General features: G+C 48.9%; 1 protein-coding gene and 1 non-coding gene across 12 annotated transcripts in view; one reads left to right on the forward strand and one right to left on the reverse strand.

Annotated features, from left to right (window-relative positions):
- Window positions 1-25,098, forward strand: part of MICAL2 (microtubule associated monooxygenase, calponin and LIM domain containing 2) — a 252,739-nt gene that overhangs the window by 13,094 nt on the left and 214,547 nt on the right. For 6 of the 11 annotated variants that reach the window (XM_074401099.1, XM_039470503.2, XM_039470510.2 and 3 more), the window contains exon 2: window positions 15,004-15,074. The exons of 2 other annotated variants lie outside the window; for them this stretch is intronic. The gene's annotated coding sequence lies outside the window, so the exon portion shown is untranslated. Of the gene's footprint in view, window positions 1-15,003; window positions 15,079-25,098 lie in introns of all 11 variants that reach the window. 3 more of the 11 variants (XM_039470504.2, XM_039470509.2, XM_074401098.1) reach the window with 1 other exon arrangement.
- LOC120364811 (5S ribosomal RNA) lies at window positions 4,856-4,973 on the reverse strand. Its single transcript, XR_005579950.1, has one exon. It is a non-coding gene; the product is annotated as a 5S ribosomal RNA (ribosomal RNA).

Here is a 25,098-nt window from a genome sequence, read left to right on the forward strand (position 1 = left end):
TTCATCAATGTCCATGTTTTTCTGACTCATTAATATCTTCTAGTCAAGTAGGGCTATATTTCTTCATCTTTCTTGTCTCTGGGATTTTTTTTTTCAGCTGCTGACACCCATTATGTCAGTTTTGGTGTTTTCTTGATTTTGCCAGAAGGTATCGATGAAAGTTTTTTGTCAACAACCAGGACTCACATTCTTTCCTTAAATGGTCCTTAAAAGTGTTGGCTCCTGAAATGTTTTAGATCATGGTTGTTCAGATATGCCACCAGGAGTGAGTCAAATTTCCATATGTGAGGTGGTGACAGCTATGCCACAGCTGCATCCTGGGAGAGACTGTTAGATGTCGGGGGATTTTAAGCACACTCTGCTTTCAGACATTTTCTAGTGGGGAAAATGCATTTCAAATCAGTGAAATACATTATTTAAAGACCACCCTCTGTTTCTCTCCTTAGTCTTCTTCCGGATTAACAACCTACAATGTGGGTTCAGGATTTTTACCTTCTCTATGGTTTTCCTCTGAATATGCCCTGGTTTGTTCAGATCTTTTTATATAGTGAAGGCAGTGTCCAGACCCATCTATTGTATTTATGGTATGAACACAGCAGAGGAAGGGAGCTATCACCTCCTAGTTCAGGACATTGTGCTTCTCTTAATGCAGCCCAAGATTCTATCAGCTTTGCTGGCAGCAGCATCACATCGCTGACTTACTGCTGACCAGGTCTTTTTAACACGTGCTGTTGCTAAGCGGCTTCTCCCCTGTTCTAAACTTGTGTGGCTTTAGAATTTAAAGGCAGAGCCTCCTATTTTGCTTCTGCATGATTCAGAATGATCATTCCTGTTAAACTTCAACTTCTTAAATTCAGTGCAGCCCCGTTCTGTTGATCAGGATCCTGTTTAAGTACGCCTTCCACAGCGTCACCCAGGTCATGATAAATGCTTATTGGGGGAACCCTCTGTCACACTGCTGGAGACCTCCCCTCAGTGGACATCCGATCTTTGACTGGCTTACTTTGGGAAGAGTGGTTGAAGCCATTCCTAGCCAACTCTCTGCCCTTTTGCTTCTCTGACTTAAGACACCTTCCCGAAGCTACATATGCTATGCCCATTGCAATTCTCCATCTGCTATCAAGGGCTTCATCAAAAAAGGACACAAACAGCCTTAATGTTCCGTGTTCTCAGCTCCCCGAGGGCTCCAAGACTGCTTTCAGCTGTTCCTGGGCTGCTCCTCAGAGACCACACCGTGCAGCTTCGCATCTCATCTGTGAATGTTGTCAGTGCTCTGGGAGCTCACTTTCCCTGGCCAGGGAACTTGAAGTCACTGCACATGTCTAAATGTCCCTTTTAAAAAACAAAGCAAAAAAACCTAAACTCCTATCTCCTCTCCAGTCTTTATTCCAGTGTTGGTTCCTTGCTTCCCTGCCCCGGTCTCAATTGTTTGGCTGGAGTTAGTTGCATTCAGAGTCCAAGTCATTCACTTCCTCCATCTCGCGTCTAGAGCTTGTCTTGTCTCCCAGCCACTTGAAGTCTGTGTTCTTTGAGTCTCTGGCACCAACTTCCCTTGCTTGGTCTTTCGCTAATTTCACAGGAAATGATTGTTTTTCCTCCGAAGTTCCTGTGTCCTCCTGGTCCCTAACCCCTTCCACCATGGTCGTGGAAATTAGGGAACTAGGTTAGTCCCTGTTTCTGTGGACACATCCTCTCTCTTCTAGATGATAAAACTCTCTGCAAGTCGAGGCTTAGTCTTTAGTCACTGGGGCTTCCCGCACTCTTAAGTGTCTGATCCCAGCCCTGCCCTGCAGACCGAATCTCTGGCTCGCCTGGGGTCTGGATCAGTAGCGGCCCAGTGGGGTCCGTTTCCACGGTATCTCTGTGCCTAACTTCTTCCCTCTTCACCTATGTGTTCTCCACAATATTTCTCTTCACTCCATGGGCGTTTCACACAACTGTACATCTTTTTTCATATTAGAGATACTCTGTCTCTCTGCCCTGTCTCAAGTCTGTTCCTTTAAAAGATAAAAACCGAGTGCACCTGTAATCCCAGCACTTTAGGAGGCCAAGGCGGGTGGATCACGAGGTCAAGAGATCGAGACCATCCTGGTCAACAAGGTGAAACCCCGTTTCTACTAAAAATACAAAAAATTAGCTGGGCATGGTGGTGCGTGCCTGTAATCCCAGCTACTCAGGAGGCTGAGGCAGGAGAATTGCCTGAACCCAGGAGGCGGAGGTTGCGGTCAGCCGAGATTGTGCCATTGCACTCCAGCCTGGGTAACAAGAGCGAAACTCCGTCTCAAAAACAAAAAACAAAAACAAAAACAAAAAAACTGAGCGCAGAGAAGTATGTTTAGTTTGCTGTCGGTTAAGGTAAAGAAAAAGGCACATCTTTATATTTGTGTGTATATGCATAAACATGGGCAGGGAACAGACATAGGCCACCACTAATAGTAGTGACCTGTTTGAGAGTAGGGACATGGTGGGTAGATGCACACAGGAGTAGGAGGGAAACTTTCTGAATGCGTTTGTATTTTTTTGACTTTGGAATCCAATGCAAGGATTTCCTATTTTTTTTTTTTCTTTAAATAACAGATAATCTGGGATGCCTGATTGGCTAATGTGACCTGGTGAGGCCATGCGAACTGAGTGACTCACCGGCTTGAGTCAGGGCTCTGTAGCCTCCTACCCATCTGGGCCTCAGCTCCTCAGGTGTAAAGCTGGCTGGTCCCAGCCCACTTGCCTTGCAGAGGGGACACAGGGAGCCCCTCCTCTGGAACCTGGCACAGGCCAGCCCATGGAAAGATCTGTAGTAAATGTGGCCTTCTCCCTCAAAAGTCATTTGAGATTTTAGGACCATTACTGTTTAGTAAATTGTTATCTCACTTTACTGAGAGCTGGTGCTCAAAGGGGACACCTGAGCCTTGTGTTGGTTTTCTGCTGTCGGTCACCTAAAACGTACACCATGGCTTTTTCCTCTTGTGAACTCTAGTATTTAAGGAGATTGGAAGCTCCGAATCTCTCAGTTTGCCTGGAAAAGGTATGTATTTTCCTTTTCCAGACCTGAGACACTATACAAATCATCTCGTCTGCCCAGTACAGTGGAGTGCGATGGGAATGGGTCTAGCATCATTTGAGAACACAGGCTCAGGGTGAGGTCTGCAGGTAACCAAGATCACAGCTGGCTCTGAAGAAAAAATGCCGCATGCTGGGAGTGGCCAGTCCAGGTACCTATAATTGAGGAAGTGAGTGACCTGGCTGGGGAGGCGACTTATTTACCCTGCGTAATTGAGAAGCATTTATTGAACATCTACTCTGTGCCATAGCTCTGTGCCATGGGATGACAAGATGATTAAGGCACAGCTTCTCCTCCCAAAGTATTTATAGTGGGCTTGGGAAAGCAAGGCTTATGTGTGTAAAAAATAATAATAATAATAAGTAACAGGAGATTTTCGTAACAGTTCAACTCAATCACAGAAGAAAAGCCACAAGGTCGTTGGTGACTAATGTCTGTCTGCCTGGAGGAGGCAGCAGTGGGTGTGGGGAGCATTTCCTGTGGGCTGGAGAGGGCCTGGAAAGTTTCCTGGAGGAGGGAGTGGAGGTGGCGGTAGCAGCCACAGCATTTGATCTGGACCCTGATGGGTAGTTGCAGTGTAGATGGATAAGTTGGGAGTAGGAAGAGACATCTCTAGTGGGTGTTGAGGTCAGGAGAAATGGGGAATTGCCTGGTTTGAAGGTGGGCAGAGGGAGATGGGGCTGGGCAGGTGAGTGCAGACAGACACAAAGAGCCTTCAGCGAGAGAGATTGAGTTGGAGTGTGCTGAACTTCATAACAGGGATGGGAGGAGGAAGGCCCAGGATCTCACAGGGAGCTCTTGTAAATCTCAGGAAGATGGACAAGACAGGGTCCAGCTCCCAGATGTTTCAATTTAGGCATCTGTAGCCTCCAGGAGGCCGGAGGCATGCCAGCCCTTCTTTCACCATTGCTCTGTGGGGACATTTTCTTCTTAGACATTTTACATGTCTGCCCATTCGGTCATTCGGCAGGTATTTATGAGCTCTTACTCTGTGGCAGGCACTGTTCTAGATGCTGGGTTACAGCAGGGAAAAAACAAAACAGGGAAACATCCCTTGCCACATTCCCAGAAGAAAAGCGGGACAATAAACAAGTGAGCTACATGCGTGGGAGGCCAGGTGGTGAGAGGTAGGGCAGAGAAAATCCAAGCAGGGAAGGAGATGGGGTGTGCTGCAGGGGAGGGGAGCCGCTGGGGGAGGGCTGTAATTTTAAATAGAGTGGTTAGGGAAGGTTTCACTGACTCACCCTGTCACTGGGACTTTGTCTGGGATCATCGGGAAGGAGGCAAGGCCAGATCCTCCTGGGATCTTGAGCCCACAGTCGATCCTCTTCAACCTGTTGGGGGTCTTTGGCTAGGTAGTAGGGAGCCTTTGAGTGCTCTTGAGCAGAGGAGTGACATGTGTGGGGCGGTCTCCCTTGTGGCTTTATAGGGGATGGGATATAGGAGGCTGAGATAGGGGAGCAGAGATTCAGAAGGAGATGACCACTGCAGACTAAAAAAGTCCACTCATTTGACACTTCGCTGCCTGTGCCGCAAGCTCTCTGTCTGTAAAATGGAGGTGAATGGTACTTACCTTATAGACACGTTTTCAAGAGGATGAAATGGGTTACTGAATGCAGGATACTTAGAACAGCACCTGACCTATAGTAAGTGCCTGAAAATATTGTCTTGCTTGACTCTCTGTCCTTCTGTCTGAATATAAGTGTTTATGTCAAATTAATGTGCTGGGGACATCCTTTCTTTTAATTTTTTTATTATTTACTTTTCAAATTTTTTTAACTTTTTTTTTTTTCTTAAAGCCTACGGCACCCGGTATTCCCAGGTGGTCTCCCATCCAAGTACTAACCAGGCCCGACCTGCTTTGCTTCCGAGATCAGACGAGATTGGGCACTTTCAGGGTGGTATGGCCGTAGACGACATCCTTTCTTGTTCTAAAACTGAGTCAAATGAAGCAAATCATGATGCTTTCCAGGATTAAATGAGATAATCCACGTAGTGGATCTAGGTTACGGCAGATGAATACTTGGTGAATACTAGTTAAAAGTACTGCTATTACCACCAGATCTTACCTTGAAGAAAATGATTTTGCAATGGAAATCCTTTGTGAAATCTTCCGATTCAACTGCTGTTTATCAAGACTGTGGCGTGCCAGGTGCTGCGCTAGGCATATGATCCCATTTCATCTTTGCAGTAACTGCTCAAGCTAATCAGTGTTGACCCCATCTTACAGATGAGGACGCAGACGCCCAGAGAGACTAAGACTTGCCAAGGTCACACAGCCAGTAAATGGCAGAGCTGGGCTTAATCCATGAGCGGTCCATTGTGTAAATGTAAATATTGACATATAGGCTCTCATATCAGTCTCCCTTGGCATTAGGTACCCACAGACAGGTACAGGGAGAGCAGAGGCATAGTCAACTTCCAGGACAGATCAGAGCAGTGTGAATGTAGTGGGGAAAGCATGGGTGGGAGACACTGTGGGTGAGGCAGTACCTTTCTTCAATGACTCAGCCCTGCAGGCCTTATCAGAGCCTTTCAGCCACCCTCTCAGAGTTTATCTGAAACCCATTTTGGTTTCCAAAAAGAAACAGAGCCTGGCAGGTTCAAATCCTGGCTCCATCACTTACCAGTCATGTAAGTCCAAGATAGGGGTCCATGTCTGTGTGTCTCCGTTTTGTCATCTGCAAACTTGCTTCATAGGGTTCTTACAACAATTAAGATCAGAGAAGATATGTGAACACTTAGAACAGTGCCTGGCCCATAGCAATCACTCTGAAAGAGTTATTATTATGTTAATAATATTATATTATTTTTATATTGTAAGTGCCTTCTTAATCTCTGAGGTCAGAAGGTCCCATCCTCTCTGCAGGATGATTCTGTAAGACATTCTGTTTTTCCTTGTTATACAGATGTGGGTGTAGGTGTCCCCTTGACAATGAATAGAATTCAATCAGCATCTTTCTAAAATCCCCGAAGACTCCGGCTTTGTCCTAGAAGCTGTCAATAGAGATTTGCCAAAAGCAGTGATTTCTGGTTTTCTTTTACCCTTCAAGCCACATATTCTGACCTGTAGAGCCCACCTCCCAGGATTTGGAAAATGTCTTGATATTTCCAAGGGTGCTTTACAGTTTGCCAGACACATTCCCATTCATATTTCATTTGGTCTTCACAGTTACCCAGTGTGGTTCCTGGGTACTGTCCCCATTGAACAGGTCAGGAGATGGAGACTCTGCAGTGTTGAATCATTTGCTCCAAGACTTGCAGGTGGAAGGTAATGAAACACGCACCCCTCCCTTCCCATCCCAAAAAGCCTTGTTCCGGAGTTTCAGATTGACAGTTCCCCTAAAGCCATTCATAATTTCCCTCATAGCCCTTTTCCTAAAGAGGGTTGGAAGGAGGTCATGTGACCAACCAACCTTTATACAACGTCCCCTCCCCTCCCCTCCCCTTCCCTCCCCTCCCCTCCCCTCCCCTCCCCTCCCCTCCCATCTTCTCCTCCTTCTTTTTGGTGGTCCTCAATTATATGGAACTTTTTTCATTAGTTTTTCTTTTCTTTTAATTAATTAATTTGAGACAGGGTCTCACCCTGTCACCCAGACTGGAGTGCAGTGGCGCTGTCACTGCTCACTGCAGCCTCAACCTCTTAGGCTCAGATGATCCTCCCACCTCTGTCTCTGGAGTAGCTGGGACTTCAGGCACATGCCACCACACCTGGCTGATTTTTTCTTTTCTTTTAAGACAGGGTCTCCCTATGTTGCCCAGGCTGGTCTCAAACTCTTGGACTCCAAGTTATCCTTCTATCTTGATCTCAAAAAGCGCCGGGATTACAGGCATGAGCCACTGTGCCCAGATTATACAATTCTACTTTCATCCTCTGCTCCCAGGTCTTGTTACTCCCAAACTAAGCCCATGGTGATGGTTTTGAGCTGAGCTGATGGTTGGAGTTGCTCACATCATCCCCACTTCATTTTCCCTTCTTTGTGGATCTGAGGTCTGGGCTGGGACTCAGCATTTGGAGCTTGGTGGGGAGTGGGAGACAATGGGGAGAGCATTGTAGCTTTAAGCATTTGCAATTGTCCTGAGTGTAAATGTGCTCTGAGGGACCCTGAAACTGAGGGTGAAGGAGGCAAGAGGAGGAGCAGGTGCTTAGGTGTAGAGCCCAGAATCACTGCCTGGGGCCTGGCCAAGGGCCTGCAGGGGCCAAATCAGAGGCCACAGGGCAGAGGGGTGGGATGGGGAGTATTTACTCCCAGGGAGGCAAACAGGCAAATGATCCTTCTAGCTAAGGTGGGACTGAACCCAGGGCTCAAAGTCAGCCCTTAATCCAGACTTGTCAAACTCCTTGGAGTTATTCCTTAAGTAGAAGAATTTCCTGTTTGGTTCAGCTCAACTAACGTTGATTGAGGAAGTACCTGTAGTGTCCCAGCAGGTGTGAGGAATACGAAGTCCAGCAAGATCCGACCCTGCCTCAAGGAGCTCAGGTTCTACAGCCTTGGCTTTACCTGCGCCGCCTCCTCCCTCCTGGCGACTTGGAATTATTGGGTGGAGGCGCTGAGGGTGGTGCCTCTTAAGTGCACGTGGCAGCCCATTAGCTTCTTGGCACCCCAGCACTTGGGCTAGAACTGGGGCCTGGCAGGTCTGCAGAGCAGCACAGACTGGCAATTGGCAAACACACCTGCTTATGGAGTCGGACTCTGATCCTGCTGTGGGAAGAGAGGTCTCTGAGCTTTGGCACCTGGAACTGATTCTCAGTTCCCTCTGTGAGGGTCGAGTGCCTGGAGGAGCAGAGGCAGGAGGGCCTGTGGGGTGCAGGTAAGAAAGATCCCAGTAGAATTGCTCCAAGGTAATGGCTCAGGCTGCCCACCCCTCAGTCAGGCCAGCTCCCGCTTCTCATCCTCCAAGCTGCCTGGTCTCCTCTCCTCTGTACCTGGGCCATCCCTGGCCCCAGCTCTTTGCTTTCATTCTTTACCACTTTCCTTCTTCTCTGCCTTTTCAACACCCTCATCCTCCAAGTCTGGATTCAGCCCTGCCATCTTCAGAAAGGCTTCCTAAACCCTCTCAGACCTCTCCTTTCTCCATATGCTTGCCAGGCAGAGAACCAACAGCCCCCGGTTTAGCGTCTGCCTGTTTCCTGGGAGTTCTTTCTCACCCTCTCTGCTTCCTGAAGGGAAGGCAGGTCACATGCTTTGTGTACCCACCATGTTCCGGGCAGTTTCGTGGAGGCTAGGTATGTCCTTGCTCTGTTTTTTTTATGAGCTGTGTGACTTTGGGTAAGTGTCTTCATTTCTCTAAGTCTCGTTTTCTCATTTGAGATTGAGGATATGATGCCTGCCTCAGAAGGAAGTAAGAATTGGATGTAATAATTCATGCAAAGTACTTTGCACACAAGTCCAGGCTCATAGCAAATGGCTAACATATGGCAGCTCTTGTTATGATAGGTATTATCACATTGGATCCTCAATCTAGCTTTATAAGGTAGACATCCCACAAAGGGGAGCAAATGAGCCTTGGGCTGAAATGACTTGTCTGAGGCCTCCCAACAGACAGGCAGCAAGGCTGGGGTCCAAGCCTAGGGGTGGGCTGTCCTGAGCCAGCACCCATCCTTCTACCACCACTGCTTCCTGAGTCCTGGCCCCTGTTCCCCATGCTTTTTAGTGTCCCTCACTGTCCCAGCCAGGGCACTCAGCAAATGCTGATTGACTCATCTTTCCTGGCTGGTTTCAGGGAAACCACGTTTGTGGGGGGAGTGCGGGAAATGGGACCCCTTGAACATTCCATCCCCTTTCAGATTTCTCCATAGTCCAAGCTGCCCACGGATCTCTGCCAGTGTACTGCATGCCACTCCGACACCAGGCAGTGCTATGCTGTGCAGCACCGTGTCTCAGCTGAGGGTGAAACTGAATCATGCCCTCAGGGAAAATGAGCTGGCTCTTTTTTATTTTTTAAGTAGCAGAGAATAAAGTTATGTAAAGAAAAAGAAAGGTAAGGGAAATACCTGCCTGGATAATCCCCCGTGACTGGGGCAACACTGTGTAAAGCTGGCTGCTGGAAAACCAAGAGAATGGCCATTAGCTGCCAGGTGGGCCTTGGGCGGTGTGGCATTATGAAGCCTGTGTACTGTGAGGGTCAGCAGGTGAGGCGTCCCCCTTGGGGTGGCTTATTGACCTTCCCTATGGCCACATATACAGCCAAGGCCCCACCGAGGGCTGTTCTTGACATGATTGTGGTCAGGAAGATCTTCATAGCATTCCAGATCATAGTTTCCAGTTTAATTCTCCAGCAAACGCTAGAAGCTCCCACTTGCATCTTGGTTGTGTCTTCTTTTGTACCAACTGATGCTTGCATCTTTACTCCTCACTCCACTGGTTATTTAGTTTGTGCCTGTGCAGACCTGGTGTTGGGTTCCCTGGGGCCTGTGGAAGAAGGCACTCGCCTTTGCTCATTTGTATGTTCGCCTTGTGGCTCACACTGCAGGAGAGGTGGGTGGTCGTCAGCATGTTTTGGTTCTTAGGTTTTGCTACCAGGCCATGGATTTTTTTTTTTTGTTTCTTTATATTTTATATTATTTATTTTATTTTTGAGAAAGAGTCTCACTCTGTCACCCAGGCTGGAGTACAGTGGCATGATCTCAGCTCATTGCAGCCTCTGCCTCCTGGATGCAAGCGATTCTCATGCCTCAGCCTCTCAAGTAGCTGGGATTACCCGCATGCACCACCACACCCGGCTAATCTTTATGTAGGGATGGGGTTTCATCATGTTGGCCAGGCTGGTCTCGAACATCTGACCTCAAGCGATCCACTCCGCTCAGCCTCCCAAAGTGCTGGGATTACAGGCGCGAGCCATCGCACCCGGCCATTTTTTCCATTTCTTTAAAATCCTTTAAAAATACCTCTGAAGGTATTTTTTTTCTTCATTTCTTTTCCTGAAGGGAATTAAAACAATGCTATTTGTGGGCATGGGCTATGGGAATAGATCACTTTTGGGGGCTGGTCCACAAAGTAGTGAGTAAGTGAGATAAGGAAAGATGATATTGTTTAGCCCAGTGCTATGTGTCAGGCACTGTAGTTGTCCCTGTGAAGTCAGAATCTCTTGGGACAGGTGGCTGAGAAAAAAACAAACAAAAGTAAAACAAGAAGCATGCAAGGGAGATGATGTTTTATAACCTGTTGGCTGGTTATCAGGCATAGGCACTGGAAATGCACTGACACATGCCATCCGGTGAAACCACATTAGAACTCTTTGAGGTCGAAATAACTAAGGTCCCAAAAAGGAAACTTGCCCAGGGATGCACCTGGGCTGTCAAGATCCTGCCTCTCCTGTCGGTGTCTCAGGGCTGCTTTTTCCTCTGAGTGGTTATGAATAAAGGAGCAGCAGGACATTGCCATCACCTCTGAGGGATCTGAGCATAGGAGTGAGTGACAGTAGACGTGGGCTATGCGAGGAAGAGACCTCAGGCTCCAGTGAAATCAGAGTGTCCTGAGGAGGTGGTGCACATTGGATGGAACAGGCATGAGGCACTAGTGGCATGACCTTGGCGAGTTAGTGACTGACCTCTCCGAGCCGCAGTTCCTTCCTGGAAAATGGGTTGGATGATCATCCAGCGCCGAGTGTTTCATTGAGGGTTAGACAAGATCATAGACAAGATCATACGACTCAAAGAGCGTGACCCTCAATACGGGGCACATTTAAGTACCCAAACAAGGCAAGTTTTCTTCCCTTATCCCAGCTCCCCACTTTCTCTCTTCCTCCTTTAGAAAGAGTTGTTTTAAATAGCTATCTGGATTTTTTTCTGCACCACTTCAAAGTCAATGAAAATCAGCTTTAGCTTCCTTCTTTATCTTACTTCCCTCTTAATACGCATGGCCCCGGGGCTGGGTCTGAGGCTCTGTTCTCAACCAGGGAGCACAGGGCTGGGCTGCTGCTCTTGGTTTCAGTACCTTCTTCTCCCAGGAAGGGCCCTGGTCCAGAGGTTTGCAGTGGCCCCCCATCACTTCAGTGTGTAGATACCTTGCTACACGTATCTGCCCTCCCCTGGCTGCCCAGATCTCACTGGGTATGCAGCTAGCTTTTCTTCCTGGGTGGGATGTGGTGGTGACGAAGCAGCCACTGGTTGAGGGCTGTTATTCATTGGGAGTTTTTTGATTTCAAGACACAGAAACCAAACTTGAATGAGCTTAAGCAAAAATAGGATGCACAGCTCATGCCTCGTATACCAACACTTTGGGAGGCTGAGGCTGGAGGAACGCTCAAGGCCAGCAGTTCGAGACCAGCATGCTCAACATAGCAAGCCCCTATCTCTACAAAAAAACTTAAATTAAAAAGGATACATTGGAAGATTTCAGGAGAGGCTCACAGATTTGACAGAGGTGCGAAAGAAGCCCCAGGAAGATAGCATGTGACCTCCAGCATCCCCAGACCAGAGTCCCCTATTCAGTGGTCCACGGCTGCAGGCAGCTCCCAGCTGACCCCACACAGCCCTGCCACCAACCCGGGAGGACCAGGCCTTCCCTAGGATTTTTCAAATTGGAATTTGGCCTGGCCTGGAGCATGTGCACACTCCTTGTACCATTGCCAAGGAGAAAAGATGCTCCAATGGGCCTACCTTGAGTCCTATACCCTCCGTTTTGGGTGGAGAGTGGGAGATGGGGTAGATTCTGTTATCAGGAGAGAGAGAATGCTAGTAATATTAATAATTAAGTGTAATACTCACTTTTATTGAACTTACTTTGTGCAAGACACATCCTAAGCCCTTTACCCGTATAACTAATTTAATCTTCATAATCAACCCATTTTACATACCAGGAAACTGAGGTACAGAGAAGTTAAGCAATTTGCCCAAGTCACATAGCCAGTTAGGAGGAGAGCTGGGATTGAACCCAAGCAGAGGGCTCCAGAAGTGCACTTAACCACCCACTCTGATGCAGACAATAACAGACGTCACCTCCACACGCCTGCTCTGAGCACATGATGGGCTAAGTCCTTGATAGCATTATCTTATTTAATCTTTAGAGAAGCCTTGTGAAGTGGGTACTAACATCATCCACATTTTTAAATAAGAAATTGAGCCTCGAAGAGATGATGTGGTTTGCCTGCGGCCACCCAACTAATTTAAAGTGACAGAGCTGGGATAGGACCCTTGTGTAGGGCCCAAGTTCTTCACAGCCTCACTGGGCTGCCTTGCATTTAGACCTTTCTCTTGCTCTGTCAGAAGCTCACCTGGTCTGGCTCAGCTCCCGAGTCTTTGTCCACTGTCTGGGGAGGGGCTGGGATATGGAGACCCCCGCCTGCTGCATGCTGCTGAAGGGCCAGCTGTGACGTTTGAGCTGGTCTAATATATCTCACACTGACCTACACCAGATGGTTCTTGAACATATCTTTACTGCACTGGAACTCTGAGTTTGTTCATTTCTTCATTCAACGAATATTTACTGAGTGCCTGGGGGTTCTAGGCCCTGTCCAAGTGCCTGGGGTCCCTCAGGGAAGAGCTTAGACTTGGAAAACATCCAAGAGGAAGGTCCCCCGAGTTCCTATCCCTTGGGCCTGTCATGTCCCACTCCATCTCACAGGAAACCTTACCTGTATCACCCAAATCGGGTCCACGAGGGACCAGAGACCTCATGCTTCTTTGCTTGGCGCTGGCCTGATGGGAAGTCCAAGGAGAGACAGCGTTTCTTCATTCTGGTTGATTACAAAGAAAAACATTGTGTCGGGGAACGAGCATGGGCATGGACTCAGGCCAGCCCCATTGGGAATCCCAGGGCTGCCGGGGTCTCTGCTAATCGAGACTTTGGGTGAGGCACTTTGCTGTGCCATGCCTCAGTTTCCCCCTCTGCAATGATACTGTACTACCTGTCTTAAAGGGTTGCTGGGAGGATTTGCTGAGGTAACAGTGTTAACTACCAAAGCCAACACCTCTGCACGGGTTAATCCCTCCTCTTCTTATAACAACTAAGTAGTTTTGTCTCTAAAATAGTCGGGGTACTGGAGGGAGGCAGCTGAATGGGGTCCATGGTAAGGAAATCACCAATTGCATCAAGCTCCTCATTTTACAGATGAGGGAACAGAGGCCCTGGCCCTCAAAGGCAGGAAAATATTGGGCTCTAGGACCTTCTAATTTGTTGGTGTTACAGGGAGCTTAAGGTGTATTTAGTTGTGGGTCAGACAGAGAGTGCAAGTTGGTCCTTTGAGTGGGCATCTGACTGGTGGTCAGCCCTTGTAGCCTGGTCCAGTATGGACCTACCTCCAACCTACCGTGAAGACAACCCAAGCAGAAGCTTAAAGAGCCCTGTGTGGCTGGGTGTGGTGGCTCACGCCTATAATCCAGGCACTTTGGGAGGCCAAGGTGGGTGGATCACCTGAGTTCAGGAGTTTGAGATCAGCCAACATGGGAAAACCGCATCTTTAAAAAAAAAAAAGTGTGTGTGTGTGTGTGTGTGTGTGTGTGTGTGTAAATAAAATATATGAGCCCTGTGTCCCTGCTGCTGGTCTCTGCAGTGCCCTAGGGTGGGTAGGGACTTCTGTTCCTGAGATCTAGAGAGCATGATGGGATTCTGCACCAGGATGTCCAGCTCCCCACCCATGGCTCCCAGAAGCTCCCCTTGAGAAGCAGCGGGCAGACAAGTCTGGGCCTCCAGCTGCTCTGACTTCTGGCTGGAGGCAGCTGCACAGAGCCTGCAGCTCAGGCTGATAGAATGTGGCCCAGGCAGGCCGGCCTGTTTGTCAGCTGGCACAGGCTCCGAGGGGTGTGGGCTTGATAATGATGATGACAGGCGGGCAGGGCTGCTGCTTCTGCCCAGGTGGCCACCTGTGGAACTTGCCAGGCTCGCCTGGTGTGTGTGCCCCCTAGGGCTTCGCTCAGAGTTGACGTCCAGAACACCTTCCCCTCGGCTTGGTGGGAAAGGCCATGAGCACTGGGGCAGCCAGTCTCGGGCCCCAGTCCTGCCTCGCTGTGGAGTTTGGGCAAGTGCTGTCTGTCCTGTAAGCCTCTGTTGGCTGTCTGTGAGGAGCCACTGAGAGAGCACGCGCAGTCTCTGCCCTCGATGGTTCCAGGTGTGAGCAGTACACAGCACTCTGTAGGCCCTCTCGCATTAACAGGCTGGGAATTCTCAACAGTGAGTCCTACCTCCCAGTGTGCTAAAGATGTGTGTTCTTTGTGTGCGAGAGAGAGAGAGAGAGAGAGAGTGTACATGCAGGCCCACCACTAAAGTGTGTGTATACCTCCCTGGAGTATGAATATTGCCTCTTATAGATGTCAAATTTCACACCTGTGCTAGTTTTTGTCCCATTGATGCTACCTCTGAAATATTTTGATTTGTTTTTTAATATGAAGTAAATCATTAGAAATATTTTGTAACTCTGGGTTTTGTTTTCCAGACAGGTGTAGAGGCATTTTCTGCAGAAGCAATAGGATGTCACCAAATGATGTGGGTGGTCACTGGAAGCCAAGAGAATAATCAGTTTAGGACACTCAGCCATGATCAGCGGGTGCCCTTTCATAACTCCGTAGTTTACTCAGTGTTGGAAGATAGGACCCGTTTCACACTGGGGACGTGTTATCAAGTTTTACACCTGCTTGATTACTTTCATTGTGTCTCAAGCTTAGAAATCCTGACACTTTCTGTGTTTACTAAAGCAGCGAATAAAGCATTGTTTTCCAGATACCTCCTCCTCCTCAGCAAAGTCTTTGTGCAGAGGTCTGGTAAGCCCTGAGGGTGCCCTGGCCGTAGCCAACAATAGAGTTTGTTTAGCCGTCTTGCTGTTCCTTTCTTCATGGGCAAAACGTGTTGGAGCACAGAGAGAGATTCTCTGTCCATTTCCTCTTGCTGGGTGAAGTGTCCCACAAGGCAAAGTGCACGAGTACGTGCACCCTCTTGGCGGGGACTAGAAAGGAGGCATAAGCTGAGATGACATCACTGACATTCATTGTTGGGCTCTTGTTTTTTAAGGAACATGGCAACCGGTGTGTTTCTCATCCCGGAAGGAGAAGACTTTAGCCACTGTGATGCCTGAGAATCCAGTGAGTAAGTCACAGTGGTGGATCTTGTTTACCATGGAGTAGCTCCTAGGGGCTGGTCCTAGGCTTAGGAAAGCGTGGGATGTTCCCCTCATCCTGGGGCAGTTTGCCGTGCCCAGGGTGCGCTGTTCCCGCTGAGTCAGCACCGCCTCCTCTGCACTCCCCTAGCGCTGTGTTCATGCTCAGATACACCACTGAGTTAAGGTTTGTTCTCCTGCTTGTCCCACCCACCAGTTGTGGGAGGCTTGAGGGCAGGGAACCAGGCTCCAGCCTTCCTGTCTGAGCCAGGCAGCTCTTCCCAGCAGGCACCGTACCAGGCACATCACAGGTGGCCAACAGCTGTTTGTGGACTCAAGGAGCCTCAACCCCGAGGTTTGATCAGGGCTTTATGGTCCACGAAACTTCATCACAGACAGTGTCCCATGGGAACCTTGTGCCCTGGGTGGGGTGGTCATATTATCCTCGTTTATTTTATAGACATGGAGGCTGGGGTCTGAGGAGTCTGATAACTTGCCCCAGGTGGTAGGCTAATAAGGGCCCAGGACTCATCTTCTTGTGTTCCAGGCTAGCCTGGTTTCTGTAATGTCAAACTTTATAATTAGAAAGGTTGCTTAGAGTAAATCCCTCATTGCCAAACAGGGAGACTGAGGCCTGAAGGGACTTTCTCAAGGTAACAGGATGAACTGGTATCCAATGGAGCACTGAAAGGAAGGCCCTGGACTTCCAGTCTGGTGTTTCGGCACCCCTCATCCCTTCTCTTCTGCTGTGCTTCTGTATACAGCAGTCAGAGAACATTTTGGGACCATAAATCTGTGTTTACAGGAGGGTGAAGAACTTACAGAAAGCCATGAGTTAAGGGAACATAGGGATGAATCAATCACCCTTCTCTCTGGGAGCATCCCTGGACATGTGGACCCTGGCAGGGACTTGAAGAGGCTCAGTTTAGTTGTGGGAGGAAGAAGGAGGAAGGTGAGGGTAAGGGGAGAGCATCTGGGCCCAATCCAAGAAGCTGAGGCACGGGTGGAGGCCCCGGCGGAGGGGCAGCCGGCGTGTGTGTCAGGGCATTTGGCAGCTGGCCTGGTGGGTGCTAAGGGACCACGTGGGGGTGAGGAGTCCACGGTGAGTCCTGAATGGCAGGATGACAAGGGGTTGACTGGTCATCAGGGAAAGCTGCTCCACGAGTTCTCATTCTTAGGATCTGAGGAAAGACCCAGGTAAAGAGCTGATTGGCCAGACTGCCACAGCTTGCGAAACTGTCCCCTCTCTGGAGAAACAGAATACATAGTTTGTCCACAGAGGAGGGCCGGGCGATGAACAGCGAATTCCAACATTGTCTGGATGTGTGTGGGGAGGGGAGTGTGTGCCATTCTCGCTGGCACAATCCTTTCGCCCTCAAATGAGTTTTTGTTTTGTTCTGCTTCTGATCGAACACACGCGCTGTTGTTCTCTCTTCCCTTCCCTCCTGGCTCTTCCATTCAATCCAGGCCTGACCCAGGGCCAGGTGGGTCCTGGCTACTCTTCTGTGCTCACTCCACCCCTTCTTGCAACTTCCTGGACTTGAGGACTGGGACCGACTGCCAGCTTCATCCCTACTGGCAGGTTGAAACGTACAGTTTGCCCGAATTACAGAGAATGCGATGCTTGCCAAATAGGTGTATTGGATTAGTTTCCAAAGCATTCCCAGATGACACACTTCTCTAGGGCAGGGACAGGGTGTCACGTTGTATCAGTATGGTTTACACTTCATATTTCTTTGCACTTTACATTTTATAAAGGTCATTTCATCTTCATGATCAAGCAGGTGGACTTCTCCCATTTTACAGATGAGAAATTTGCCTGAGGCGGCTGTCACCTGCCCAAGGCAGTGCAGGTGTCTAAGGGCTGGGCTGGGACACGGCCCAGGCCAACTTTCTAAATTCCATGATGTCTCTCCTCTGCTAAACTCCAACCAGAGTAAATCCCTGGAGGGCCTGAGACATGAGAGGAGCTCAATAAACGCTTGTGGAATGAGTGAACTTTGACTTTTTTTTTTTTTGGCTGCCCTTAACCATAAGTGGACCCTCTTTGGCAGCAAACAGAACACCACTCTGTGGAAGATTTGAGTTTTCTGCCATGATAAGGACCTGGTGAGCTCTCTTCTCACCCAGCCTTACCTCTGGGAACTAGGTCATGCACACTGACTAAGTCATTCCTTGACTTTTACTCGGAGGTTCCTCCTCCCGAGTTGAGATGCTGTGTTAGACACTGATCTATGAAAGGTCCTTGGCAGAAGCAGGTCTGATTGTTTGTTGTCACAGACCTCCAGTGACCCATCTAATTGCCCCTGAATAATACCTGTGGCCCAAACAGGTCAGCCTTCCAGGCGGTTCATTCTCTCTCCTCTTTCCACCCTTCCCCCTCCAACTTTCTCTAGACTGAGGAAGAGGGACAGGTGTGGCTTACCTTAGATATGTAGGGTTCTGTAGGGTCAGGGGGGGCTACCTCTTCCTTTTCACTGACCTCTGAACTTTTCCATGTTTTGTGACAAGGACTAGAGAAAGAACAAGAAAACCGCGTCAAGGTGGGAAAGAATTCACGGGCTCCGGGAGGCGGTTACCAAAATATCTGCTGGGTCTGCTCTTTCCCTAAGTGACACTTAGGTCGTGTTTCTTAGATCTGCAAGGGATCCAGCCAGCCTCATTACTCTTGAGGCCAACAGAATAAAATGGAAGGAAGAGTGGGCTGAGGACAAGAGACCCATGTTCTAGTGTTGGCTGTCCACAGCTTAGCTGCATGACCTTGGGCGAGTCACAGAACCTCAGCTGCCTTCAGATTTCTTATTCAAGAATTCAGGGAAGGTGGAGGTTTGGTGGCATCTTGAAGAAGTCTCCTTGACTTCTGTGGTCCTGGTCCTCAGTGCCTCTGTCAGTGTGTCCTTGTGATTAGTGCTGTCTTCTCCTCCAGGTCACCTCCTCCTCATGCAGTCAGGATTTGCTTCCATAAGCACTTTCATCCTGATCTTTGTAGCTTTGCCAGCTCTCCCCTGCCCCACCCTGAGATAGGCCAGAGTGCAGATAAGAACTCCCTGTTGCTGTACTGGTCTCCTGCCAAGCAGCATGGGAGAAAACTCTAACTTTGTGAGATTGTTAGGGATCTAAGGAGTGAAAGTTGATTGGTATCAGAGGAAAGTCGGATTGAAGATTGTTGGGATTTTCAAGTCCTTGGTGCCCCAGGGTACCTGGATTGTACTAAGTTGTTTGCTCAGAGGATAGTACCTATGTTCTTAAGTATATGGCCCCAAGTTGGCCAGGCCTTGTGATCAGGGGTAACTGGATACTTTGGAGAAATAAAGGGAATAGTATTGGCAGAAAGTTGCTTGGTGAGAGATGAGAGATGTCTCAGGTGGACAACCAGCATGAAAAGGAGAAGGGCTAGGGAAGGTGGAATTGTCTCCAATATTTACAATTGGAAAGTATTAAAGCTGGAAAGAACTACGGGTCCCTTAATCCACTTCTCCCATTTATTAGTAAAGAAACTGCGGCCCGGAGACATGACTCAAGCACGCCCACAGAGCAGGCTGGTGGTAGAAGTGAGACAGAAGCCGAGTCTCCTGATTCCCAGCAAGTGGCTCTCTCCCCACTTCTATGTGGCCTCTTCACGTGGGTTCAGCCACCATGCCTTCCTCTTTTCTCTTCGACCCTGCACTTGAATGTCTCAGGTGTTAGCAGGGCCCCCACTGCTCCTACCTCATAGTTTATCAAGGCTGAATAAAACTTGGGCTCAACAGCATGGAAAGGTTGAGGCTTCTCGGGTGCAGGCTGTTTTGACTTGTACTTAGTGACTTCACACTGTTGAGTGGCCATTATTCTGTTTTATGACGTGTCTTGGGGTGAAAGATTAATTCAAAACAGGAAATGAAGGCTATATGATGACCCAGCCTTCAGAGGAGTAGACTCTTGTGGCTTTGCCATTCAGATTTACATCACATGAGCTTTGTTGGTAAGCAAGCCTTGTTCTGAGAACCTCCAGCAAAGGGCATGGACTGCACTGTCACTTGCTCTGAGAGGGACTCTTTGGGTGTGAGCTGGTCATCCCATCACTATGCTGATGACACATAAACCGGAATGGAAACCACTCACTATTTCTGTGGACCCCCATTTGGCCCAACACTTCCTGCTGAGCTCAGGGAAATGCATCTTAAGCTCCTTCCATTGGGCAAGCACTAGGTTCACACATATTACCTTGTTAATATACGTAAGCAGCCCTCTGAGAGGTAGGCGTGGCTATTTGTTGTATTGAGGAGAACATTGAGACAGATACAGGTTAAATAACTTGTCTATGCCCACAAGGGCCAGGACTCAAACACAGGGTTTCTGACTCTAAAGCCCTTCTTGGTTCCACATTTCACATGGCTCTCTGCACAGAGAAGGGAGGGCTGGGGGAAAATAGGTGAGGCATTGACTGAAGCGTCAAACATTTATTATGGGACTTCCAAATGCCAGGGCCTGGGCTTGGCTCTTAGAATGCAAAGGTGAGTAAGACCTAGTCCCTTTGCTCCTAGGACTTGTGGCCTGGCCTAGTGGCGGGACAGATGTCTATGATGACAGTCATAGCCCTCTGATCATCATTATAAAGAGCCACACAGAGTGCTCTGGAAACACGGAGAAGAGAGCAGCACACAGGGAAGGCTGCACCAAGGAGAGGCTATGAGGCTCGGGTATTGAAGGATGAACAGGAGGTTTCAAGGCAGAAAAGGAGGCAGAGAGTTCTCCAGGAACTCTCTGGTGCATGGTGGTGTGAAAGGGCCTGATTTGGTGTTTGGAAGTAAGGAGGAGGAGTGTGCATGTTTTCTTAGCTGAGGGTGCAGGGAATGAGACATTCATTCAATCGAGAGATAAGCTCTGGAGGGGGAGAGGAGGGGACTTCAGAAGTAGATTGCCAAGGGTTTTGCAAAACACTTGCTGCTAGGTGAGATTCATTGAAAGGAACATTAGCAGAGACCAGCAAAGCTTCTCCAAATATGAATTCTTCAGCTGTCTGATAGATGTTTCTGTATAGAGACAGGAACTTCTGCTGGGGGCTCACTTTCAGAGACTTTGTGTCCGTTTTCTACATTTTGTGTCTCACACACCAGTGGAAGTGATTATTGATGGGGCAGAGTGAATGGGGTGGGATGAGCCACAGCAACAGTTCATATTTAAAATGTCTCAGATTCCCCTTGCCAGATAAGCTGATAGCAAACACCCTTATGAGTTCCTGTGCAGACTGACTCTCCAGGGATCGTTCTGCATTCCAGACAGTATTTCTGCAGGAGCTGGGGCTCTGGGGTGAGAAAGCTACTTAAAAATAAAGACCAACAAAAAATATAGTTGTTTTTAAGGATGACATTTGCAAGGCAAAAATATCCAGGAAGTAGATTGTTTGTCATGAGGGTAAGCCAGAATTGTTAAAAACATCAGACCATTAGAGTGGAAAGCATAATGGCGGAGAGAGAGGAGTGAGAGCTCCGGGAACCCTTGTCTCCTGGGCGTGGTTGGCCCTGCACACCCCCACTTTAATGAATACCTTGCCGAGGTCTGCCCCAGGAAACGAGTTTCGAAAACTGAACTTTGAGCCTGAATTGCCCTCTGTGGAGATGGGCAGACCAATAATCCAGAGAGTGATTTGGAGTCTTAGGATTTCTTGGACTTGTATCAACAGTCCCTATCTGCTGCCTCTGGGTTTTTTAATCTTTATGAGAAAAGAAAAAAATCTTTTTTGGAGCAGTTGGGGCTGATTTTAGTAAACATGTTTTTCAGAGCATGAGCCCAAATACCAAGGAAAGAGTCCAACGTCTTCATTTGGCCAACAGAAATGTATTCATCAGGATGGTGGGAGGCCGTCTCCCTCCCACCAGGGAAAAGGCACCAGCAGGGCCATACCTGCAGGGCTCCCCTCCGCTGGGGCTGCTGGATGTTGGAGTTTGGGGCTGGTGAGGGATGTTTTGGGCCCTGGAACCTATGACCTAGCCTCTCTGAGCTCTCAGGAGAGTGGTCTCCGAGGGCGGCCGGGAGAGGCAACGTTCTTCCCTGAGACTTTCCCACACTGGTCTGCATTGCTCTCAGTGTAGCTGTGAGCTCCACGCTCATGATCATACACTGAAATGGTTCTGCAGCCTCTGAACCGTTCCCAAATAGGCAAATGTGATAGGACTCCAAACCCCAGTGGTCCAGGGAGGTGAAGTACAACATGCCAGACAAATAATCTCCTCCAGTCAGTTCAGCAGTTGAGTGTGCTTTAGGGACTGATTCTACCCTGTCGTCTCAGAGAGGCATTTCTGTATTTGCTATCTGTAACCTTACTTGGCTTTACAGACATTTGGGAAAAAGTTCCCGGGAGACTTCAGTTCCTTTGTACAGTAAAGGACTGGGCCAGAGCTGTGCTTATCTTGCACTTCTGTTCAGATGTCTCAGCTGCCTCCTGATAGCAGCATATTTTCCGTGGGCAGAGAGCTCCTGGCTGCATCCTGATGAAGGAAGGAATCCTTTCTCAGAGCTGTCTCACTCTGCCAGTTACTGGTCTGTTCACTCTCCTGAGGTTGTACCTAAGAACTGTCAAGCTGGGTTCACGTAGCACATTGCATGGCATATGGTAATCAGGGCTGGATGAATGAATGAGCAGCAAGGAAATCCTTTTGTTTTCCAGCAGAACAAAATGGAAGTGAACAGGCCTCAGACTATGTGGCCTGCATGTTATCAGGACCCAGCATGCGCTTCAGAAAAGACCCCTTTGGGTTTTGGCACAAAGGAAGTTACCCAATAAAGACGTCTTCTAGGCTGGGGCCTGGAAGGACAGATGATGTTAAATCCACATCACCTCAAGGTGACAAGTCCTGTTTTCAGGGCTTAAGACAAACAAATATCCATAGCAACGACAAACCACTTGGAATGCTGGCCCTGGAGAAAGCAGAAGTCATTCTGCTGACAACCCCTGCATACCTAGCCATCCCCAGCTGGCCGGATGTCCCATGCTTGGACAGGTCTCCCGGGAACCTCCTGATGGGGCTTTTCCTGTGTCATGCTGCCTCTCTGCAGCACAGGCGCTTTTCCATCTCCACCTTAGATCCTGACTTCCCAGGTGTGTTGACATTTGGGTAGGCTTTGAATAGTCCATTGGTTATTGCTGACTCAGGCAGGGCTCACCTGTCCATGCAGGTGTATACGCCTGCTTATAAAGGCTGAATGCAGTATACCGGCCCTTGTGCAGACTCTGTGGTGAGGGATGTGGCCAGCTGGACTGCCGGCTGGGTGGACGGCCCAGTGAAAGGCATGCACAAGCATCTCAGAGGCCAGCAGGCTACTGAGAGCCAGGAAGGTGTTATTTGTGTTGTTAATAAGATTAATGACAATATAAACAACAGAGCCTCTGTAATGGTTTATTAGGAAATTAATCCTAAAATTGGTGTCTGTAATTCAAATGAAAACTTTAGAAATCTGAACTCTAAAGGTGCTACCGTGAAAGCAGTTCCATCCCTCCTGAGCCAGATTTCTACTGGTAGACATTCATTCATTCAACAAACATGTACTGCCTACTTGCAGCAGGCACCACATTGGCACTGGAATTACAAAGATGAAGATCAGTAAACAGCTCATCAATGGGTGCATTAGCTACAAAAGACCATAATACAGAAAGCGGAATTATTTGAATTTTAAATATTGATTGAGTACCAACTGAGAACACAGAACTGGGGTGAATACTCTGGGAAGTAGAAAATAAATAAAAAACATCACGTTACACATGAGGTTGCACATTAAGGTTACACATTAGGTTGTCCAGACAAGATTAAGCATAAAAGACATGATGGGTTGAAGGCTAAAGGAAGAGCCACGTGGCATGGTCTGTGACCTCTGTGTGGGAACTCTTTGTCTCCCCCATTTGTCCGAAGATAGGGAGAAGCAACTGATTTCCTGGTATCCACAGCACTTAGCAAGGCCCCAGGTGCAATATACGTTCTCAGTAGATGGAATGAGTGGAATCAAATGTGGCTAGTGGTTCCCAAACTTGGCTGATCAACAGAATTCCCTGGGGAGTTAAAAACATATTTTCCTCTTGGACCTCAGGCCGCAGGGATTCTGTTTGGGAGCGGGCCCAGGAAACGGAATTTTCATAGACATCCTGGGTGAATCTGTCTGATGAGCCAGGTTTGGTGAGCTCAGCTAGACTCCAGGAGTTAGAAGAACGCAAGAGGGTAAGGGTTGGGGGGTGAGGCTTTTGAATCTGAATGCTCCGGCTCATGCCTTAAGATCCCGCCCTGGTGCCACCTTCTCCGGGAGCTTCTCTCAGGTGCTGAGTCACTCTGTCTCCAACTCACCTCTCCAGCAGCTCTTACCAATAACTGTTTGTTTGTTTGGATTCCCTGAAAAGACTTGTGAAATTCCTAGGGGGCACAGCTGGTAGTAGGTTTTCAATCAGCATCGTGGTGCTGACTGGGCTTCAGAGGATGGATGAGGTTTAAGCAGGGGCAGAAGTAAGGTAGAGACCTGACGTGAGGGCAGCCTCAGGGTAAGCCCGAATGCCTTTGGGAATTGAGCCTAACAAGGAAGAGGGGGCTGCTGAGGGTGGGTGGGAACCTACTGAGCCTGGCAGGAGGGTTTCAACTTGTACAAGGGCTGAAAAGAGCACTGAGAGCCTTATGAACAGGACAGAGGTGAAGCTGGTGAGTTGGGAAGGGGGAGAGCAGTGAGGAGGCCCATGGTAGCTCAGGTCAGAGCTGGCCAGACCCTGGAATGAAGTGGCAGGGTTGTTGACAGGGGCATCCACACTCTGGCCACTACACACCCAGAATTTTGTGTGATGCTCTTGATTTGATTTTATCTACCAGCAGTAGTTATTGAGCACCCACCATTGCCAGGGGCATGGGTACCAGGCCCTGGGACTTGCAGCCCTCAGCTTCAGAGCTCACAGTCAGGTGAGACAGGCAGGGCCACAAGTAGATCAATGCAAGGATATGTGCAAAACCATCATACGAACTCCCCAGAGTACAGTGTGGAAAGGGGGGCGCGGGGAGGGCAAAATAACACTTCAAAGAAGAACAGTGCAGCGAAGGATGCCGGCCAGCCAGGCGTCACTGTGTTTCATCGTCAAGTCACCCAACGGGTCAGGACTGTTATTATCCCCATTTTATGGATGAAGAAACTGAGGTTCAAAGAGGTTAGGTAACTCCTCCAGGCTCACATACCTGGTAAATGGTGGGTTGGGGTTGGTGACCAGTCTGCCTGACTCCAGAGTCCAAACTGGGACCTGTGACACCCTGCTGCTGCCTTTGATGTTTCAGCCCTAACAACCACTGGGTTTTCACAAGGTGAACAGAGTCCAGATAGGCATTCCAGACAGAGGGATCAGTATCAGCAAAGGCACGTGGGTGGAAGTGTGCTGGAGGCCAGCTTATCAGGAAACTGCAAATGGTTCCTGAGTCTAGAGTATGAGGGGCGGGGAAGCGATGAGAGGGGTGGCTGGAGGGGTGGGCCAGGGCTGGATCAGGAAGGTAGTTTTCGTTTTGCTCCACTAAGATGTTTGGACTTCACCCTGCAGATCGTCAGGGAGCTGTTTAGGATTTTGAATAGGAATAGAACCTGACCAAGTACACGTTTTTGAAATTAAGATCTCTCTGGCAGCAGTTTGAGGTCTTGGCTGGGGGACTGAAGGGAGGTGAATCTGGAGGCAGGGAAGATATTGGCGAGGAGCTTTTGAGAGTTCCAGGTGACTGCGGGTGGAGACCTGACCCTCCTAGGAAGGACGGGAGGCAGCAAATGGGGCTGTTGAAGAGGCAGGACTTGGTGACTGGCTGGCTCTGCAAGAGGAGGGAAAAGGGGCAGAAGTGTGACTCCAAGGATTTGTCTGCAGAGTCAGGATGGTGCTGCTCACTTAGGTTGGGGCTGCAGGAGAAGGAACAGGTCGGGGAGGAAGGGAAATTGGCCACCTGTGAGGTCTCTGAGATAGTGAGGGGAGTGTGCAATCGTTGTTGGCGCAGGGCCTGAAATGCTGCAGGGAGCTGCATGGTGCAGGCACA

Source organism: Saimiri boliviensis, chromosome 6 (genome assembly GCF_048565385.1).
Source record: "Saimiri boliviensis isolate mSaiBol1 chromosome 6, mSaiBol1.pri, whole genome shotgun sequence".
NCBI classification, from domain to species: domain Eukaryota; kingdom Metazoa; phylum Chordata; class Mammalia; order Primates; family Cebidae; genus Saimiri; species Saimiri boliviensis.